Source organism: Euprymna scolopes, chromosome 32 (assembly GCF_053919585.1).
Source record: "Euprymna scolopes isolate OS-2025 chromosome 32, ASM5391958v1, whole genome shotgun sequence".
NCBI classification, from domain to species: domain Eukaryota; kingdom Metazoa; phylum Mollusca; class Cephalopoda; order Sepiida; family Sepiolidae; genus Euprymna; species Euprymna scolopes.
The window spans coordinates 19,070,001-19,077,500 of NC_136513.1; the positions used below are offsets into that span (position 1 = coordinate 19,070,001).

Here is a 7,500-nt window from a genome sequence, read left to right on the forward strand (position 1 = left end):
ATCCGGACTTATCATCATCATTTACATCGTATGCATCGGAAGATTCTACTGTTGGCATTGGTTTCCCTGATATTTTTCTAGTCAGAATTCTTTCTAGAAATAAATTGTGTACTTACACGAGAGACTATGTGAAGGTCGCCAGCATCCTAAGTGTAAGCGATTTTGTGTAAACGGACTGGATCTTAACTTGGAGCTCTCAAGGCATCAGTCTTTATTGGTACACTCGCCTGAGCTCCAATCTCTGGTCCCTCTTCGCCAATCTTTCACAAAAAAAACACCCGTCTGGCTGAAACCACTGTCAATAATTTTCCCAACTTTTTATCTGTGCCTAAATCAAAACGTAGATTCCATGTACAAAGCTTCTTTCTTAGAACTGCACGCCTGTGGAACTCTTTCCCGTTTGCCTGCTTCCCAGCTGACTACAACTTGGTTGTCTTTAAGTCCAACATAAACGAATTCTTGATGAACCGCCCCCCTTAAGTAATCCAATTTACCAGATTTCCATTACTAGCGATTACTGCAATATTATCCCATTGACTACTGTACGCTCTATAACCCTTATCCTCGAGTGGCCTCCGGGCCTTGATAATTGGGGACTCCTATGTAAAAAAAAAAAATTTTTTTTAATAAAAAACAGTAAACGATCGTTACCTCCAACCCGGACATAATAAGTGATATGGTTAAGGAAAGTAGTTTTTTGTTTGTTTTTTTCTAATGAATTTTAAGTCAAAATTAAATTTATTTAAATCGATTTTAAAATTGTAGCACAAAAGCATTTGTATTTATATTGTTACACCCATCTAGTGGTAGATTATCACACGTTTACATTCACATAATGACGTCAGCATTAAAGTCACAAATTTCGCTCCCTGCACGTTTATTATAAGAAAGGAGTTATTTGCCCTTTGTTTACATTTTTTCCACACACATTTTTTAGGACGTATTACTTCTTTATTTTATTTTATTTTATTTATTTATTTTTAAATATTATTTTTAAATATTACTTATTAATGATTATTACGTGCATAAATATAAGCCATCTATCTTACTTTTATTCACGTAATAATTATTAATATATATATATATATATATATATATATATATTAATATATATATATTTAAAATGTAATTATCCACTGACACGTGTTTCGTCGTCTACGACTCATCAGAGTGGCTCTGATGAGTCGTAGACGACGAAACACGTGTCAGTGGATAATTACATTTTAAAAATAATATATATACCGCTCCGCTCCCCATGAGAGGGTACCAAATTGGTTAAAAGGGAAAATTATTCCCAACTCGCATTTAGGTAAAAATGCATTTTCGTAAATAATTGAATTAATTCAAAACATATCGCTAAAACCAAACCAAAACAACATGTGTGTGTGTGTGTGTGTGTGTGTGTGTGTGTGTGTGTGTGTGTGTGTGTGTGTGTGTGTGTGTGTGTGTGTGTGTGTGTGTGTGTGTGTTAATATTTTGGGGAAAAGGAAATAAATATAGTTTCACGATTTGAAATCATCTCAAAAATACGCGGGGTACGTAGATACCATTATTTTCATGTAAAATTCAGTATTACGATTTCCGAAATTTCATCCTAATAGTGTACCTATTTACTATGCCTCCCCACGGGACAGAGTTAGACACCAGGGTCGTTTTTTAACGTGGAGAAAAGGTACAAAAATAAAAATTGTCTCAGTCGTGAAGGATTTCTCCTCCACTGCAAGAGAACAAGAAATAGAAGTGCAGCATCTGAAGTACAGATACTACACTTTGATCTTGTTTATATATTTTATTGAGAAAGAAAAAATTGAACATAAAAAACGTACAAAAAATTCAATTCAACAAAATTAGGCACAGGGCCCTACAAGAAATTGGGAGGGGGAGGGTACAGGGTCTTTTTGACTATGTAACAGATGAGACTTTGAAGTCTTACTCTTGACTGGCAACATTTACCAAAATACCTCAATCACTCTGTGGATCCTAATCTAACTAATAACCCCAGCGTTCAATGTAAAATTTAACTATGTACAATTTGTATATTCATTTCTGTATGTTGTGTGTGCATTTTTTTTTTTTTTTTTTTACTTTGATCTTGACCAAAAGGCCAAGGATCTAATTTATAAAACTCATTATGTCTGTCTGCATATTTTCAAACTCTATCGCTTCAAAAACTAAAGTTGAAGAGTGGAGCTAGGGGCCTCAAATGATTGGATTTTTATGGACCGTTCTTTTAATGGGTCTTTAGTCGGTTAAAATAGTTTTTAATGGATCAAAAAATGGGTCAAAATTGAAAAAATCGTTATACATTTTGTACATTCATTTTAGTTTATTTTTAATCACATCATGTGTGTGTCACGTTGGTACAGTGGTAATGCCAGCAGCTTGGTGCTATCAGCTGGTATCGAAACCAAAACTGTATCATTCGATACAGTTTTGGTTTTGGTTTCGATACCAGCTGATAGCACCCAAATGCTTTTTTTTTTTTACTTTTAAAATCACAACTCTGTAATAATATATACGAAATCTGGACAAATTAAAGTATCATATTTAAGCGTATTTTATAACCGGACACCCATCTCTCCTCACTAGTATCAATTAAAAAGAGAGTAAACAGGGCTTGACGTTGCGAGTGAAACAGTCGCATTTGCGATAGATTTTTTTTTCAATTACTGACTAGAAATAATAAAATGCTTATCTTTTAACGATTGTGTTTTTTTACACCGGCAATCTTTCAAGGCTCATTGCTGAGTGAAAAATATCTTTTCAATATTTTTTGTTTAACTAAAGCGAGCAAAGTAAAATTATTTAAACAATAAAAGTTTAATAGAACAATATATATATTTTTTTTTTTTTAAGGAAGGCTGTTTCAAAAAAATATCTGAAGAAATTTTAATGCTTATATTTTCAAGTATCAACATAAAATTCAGTGCATATTTAGAATGACACTTATTTAAAAGAAAAAAATGCAGAAAAATCTTTATGTCATATTCCAAAAATCATATGGGTTTGGTTCGTAACTTTTCTATTTGGCTAGTAAACGAAAATATTTAGTTATCGAAGGTCAACTAAAGGTACATTTGTCCGTAGTAAAACAGAAATGCTTTAGAAAGTAAAAATTAATTATGACGTGTGAAAAAATAGATTTTTCATTCAACATTTCGAACCGGATGCATCTTGTTTTTATTTTTTATTTTTTTTGTTTCTTTTTTTTTTTTTTTTTTTTCTAGCTCAACTCATAAAGTAAATGTGGTATTATGGTCATCGAAGTTTGAGTGTGACGATTCTGGTGGATGGCATTGTTAATGTGTATGTGTCAATAATCGTGTAGTTCAAACAAGATAAACATCCCCCATCATTCCCTCTCATCACGACCAACTACGGACCTTGTGTCCAATTACAATTCCTCCCCCCCCCCCGGTATTCGTACATAATTTGATGCGGATTCTCGGGAATTCCCGTCAAGCATGGATCGGGCGAGATCGGCAATTATCGGTTTAAGCCGAACAGACGCAGACGAATTTAAAAACAAACTGGGGGAAAAATGCAAATAATCAAAAATAACAAAAACCTACCTTTAAAGGACTGAAAATATTTTTATTTATTTTATTTTATTTTATTTATTTTATTATTTTTATTTTTATTTTTTTTTTTTTTGCAAAATATTTATCAACAAAAAGTTTTTTGGGTTTTTTTCTTCAAGAAAAGATGAAAATTTTACTTTTTTTAACCGTAAATTGTTAGGTGTAAGTACAAGTCTGTTTTTTGGGTTTTTGGGGGTTTGGGGGGTTTTTTTGGAGGGGGGGGTTCAAGACTTTTTGTTCAGTCAACGTGGGGGCGGGGGAGGTTTCAACAGGAAATTTTTTATATATATTATACAACTGTAGTCTCCGGCAGAATATATTTGTTTATTATTGGAAGGAGGATTTCCGCGTTGCAATTTGGTACGGTCACCAAAAAAAAAAAAAAAAATCCTTGTCGGTGACATAAAAAATAAAAAAGTCGATTTAGCGTTTCAACATTTGAACAACGCTCGGTTGAAACCGATGATTGTCGGTCTCGCCCGATCCGTGCTTGACGGGAATTCCCGAGAATCCAGGTCAAATTATGCAAAAGTACCTGTTTTTCTTTCCAAAAAAATCACAATGACTTTTTACATTTCTATTAGTGGTCTTGTTTTCTTTCTTTCTTACATATAAGGTCGTTTAATAATTGAAATAGAGAGAGGAGAGAAGGAAAGCAAAGGAATGGGGAGAGAAGATGGTCTAATATGACATCACAGTATATTCTGAAATCCTTTATTAGCGGCCTTGCTTGTTCTTTTATCTAAAGTCACTTCATAGAATAAAGAGGAGAAGAGAGACATATAGGGTTTCAAAAAAAGAGAGACTATTATTACATCACAATATATTCTGAAATCTTTTATTAATGGTTTTGTTTTGCTTCTAACTAAAGTCATTTACGAATTAAAATGGAGAGAGAGAGAGAGAGAGAGATAACGGAAGAGAGAAAGAGATAGAAATGGTAAAAAAAGGGTCGAATATAACATCACAGTGTATTTTGAAATCCTTTATTATTGGTCTTGTTTTGGGGGGGGGTTCTTGTTTTATCTAAAGTCACTTCATAATTAAAATGTAGAAAGGGAGAAGAGAGAGAGCGAAGAGACAAAAAGGTCTAATATGACATCACAATGTATTTTGAAATCCTTTGTGAAAATTGGATGTGTCAAAAAGTAGCTATTTTTATCTATTGATTCTCTTGCAGTTGTAAGTTTTTTGTATTTTTTGTTTATATTGTGAGATATCTAAACTTATTTGAAATAATTTTTTTTTCTTATAGTCATCCTTGTCATATCTTTAATTGTTGAAGCTTATTTTTGCCCAGAAAAATTATTTAAAAAAAAAAAAAAAATCAACAATAACAAAAATTGTTTCGAAATTTTTTCAGATGAGAATTGATAATCCGTATTATTCAGACTACTTTCTCATCATCTTGGATATTATTCTCACAACATCTTGGCCGATGTAACCTTTAACCTCCTTCAGGGCCACAAGAACAAGTGGCGCAACGGATAAAGTTGTTAAACAAAAATCAGGTTTTCTTTATTGAAATCGACCCAGACAAGACATGAAGTCACTCGATGTAAGGAGCTAAAATGAATACCACTTCAATGTCAAAAACTAGCCAACGATATGAGTTAGATGGATAGATTTTGATCCTGAAAACAGCAATTCTTTACTCTTTGTCAGAAACATCGCTCATGGAATATGAGGACTAAAGAATAAAACTAGAGAAGCGAGAATTATTAATACAAAGTTGCCGAAAATAAGTCCAAAGTCCAAAGTTCACTTTCTGCCCTCTTTAAATGGCGTTCTTCTGGAGGTTGAAGGTTCAATCCTCTCTATAGGCGGTACTAATCTCTATTTATTTAAAGTTAGGTAAGTGTATATGTTTATGCATTTTTATGGAGAAGATTCACTTCTAAGCTAATTAACCGATCATTACGAATTTTGAAACACAGTTGCAAGGCAGTAAGGTGAGTAATGTGGGCTATGTTTAGATTTTGTTTCATGCAAATGGAATAATGAGGAGGTGGAAGCCCTTTGTGAAAATTCAGATAGTCTGATTTTTGTGAAATTTTAATAATAATTATTTGAGATCAATCAATAAATATTCCCTGAAGTTAGTTTCTTTGGAGAAGGCAAGTGGAATAGTTGGCTGAAACGTTGTGAAACAACAACTAATAAAGATGAGGATAATAGTCTGCAATAAATTAAATAAATAAATAATACTCATCTCAATAATGAATTCCAATTAAATAATATATATAACATTCGGTACGGACCCAACCATGGAAGATCAGACAATATGTGAATTTATAAGAGCAAAAAATCCAACCTTGATCGCCTCTTGAGGCTCGTGGCGCAATGGACAAAGACGTTGAATATCTATGGTTCCAGGTGAGAATTGTCTGAAGATAGCAGTTTCAATCCTACCCAAAGCCAGCCAGAGGCTTAGTTTACCAAAACGTGGTGAGATGATAACTACGGATGGCAGTAATTGCTGAGAATGCAGTTAGGCGATTCGGAGTTCCTATCCCGGCGCAGTTACCATCTGACGAAGGCGAGAGGAATAGTTGGCCGAAACGTTATGAAAAAAAAAAAAAAAAAAAGATGAGGATAATAGTTCACAATAAATAAATTAATAAATAATACTCATCTCAATAATGCATTCCAATTAAATAATATAAATTCCCGAGTTTGACATAAAGATGCACCTGAAGGAGGTCGGAGGTTACATCGGCTGAAAGTTTTTGAGAAAAAAAACATCCAAGATAAGAATGACAGTCCGAATAATTCGAATAACACAAGTATCGAAAATCAATAATGTTTTCTTTTGTTTCTTTTCTATTTTTTTTATTGTGTGTTGCTCTGATTAATTTAATTAATAAATAATGTTTTCGTTTCTGATGTTTTGTTTTTATCTTATTTGCTATGTTATCCTTATTTATACTGGGGATACAGAAATTTCTTGGGTCTAGCTGAGTTTTTCAGAGGAATTGTTTAAATGTGGTAAGTATTCTTGTCATTTTGAACATTCCACCAGTGGCAATAATTTACGTACAAAAAATCTAAGGAATATTTTTAATTCTTTTCAAGTTAAAAAAAATTGCACGGTAAAAATTTCAAATAAAACTGGCATTTCCTTTCTTCTTTATCTTCATATATATATATATATATATATATATATATATATATATATATATATATATATATATATATATATATATATATATATATATATATATATATATATAAGTGCGTATGCGTGTGTGTGTGTGTGTGGATGTGTGTGTTTTAGGATATCTTATCATCTCTTTTCTTATATATAAAGTGAAATTAGATTGTCCCCTATTTCAGTGACTGGTGTCGTTTTCTTACAAAAACATGTGCATCCAAATCTGCTTTGGCATTTTTAAAAAATAAAAATCCCTCCAGACAAGGCATGAACCAAACCACTTGATGTAAAAAGCTAAAAAAAAAAAAATACTACTTCAAGGTCAAAAACTAACCAAAGTTAAGTGTCATATGGATATATTTTGGCACAGAAAACAACAATTCTTCTACCTTTTCTCAAAAACATCGCCCATGAAATGTGAGGATTTAAGGACCCGATAGGGGAAGCAAGACTCATGAGGCTGTTGATTTAGGCCTATTATGGATAGATGGTTAAATAAAATATATGTATGTTTGATTGACCTTCAAGTTTTACATCTTCTCCTAGAATAGTTATTCATACAAGAAAGTCGGAGGAATTTTATCTCTCATGCTCAGAACTACTATCACTGGCACCCATGTTCACTGCAAAATAGTCATCATAGGACACTTATCTTTGTATAACTGTTAATATTCATGTTTTCAATATCACTATTGTCTGCTAGTTTCTCTAGATTTTCCATCTAAACATGGGACGCTTCTTTTGCCTACGACCCAATGGCGAAGA

General features: G+C 32.6%; 1 protein-coding gene across 17 annotated transcripts in view; it reads left to right on the plus strand.

Moving 5' to 3' along the window:
* The window catches only part of LOC145256229 (ryanodine receptor-like), a 936,895-nt gene that overhangs the window by 749,699 nt on the left and 179,696 nt on the right, over positions 1 to 7,500 (plus strand). The window lies entirely within an intron of this gene.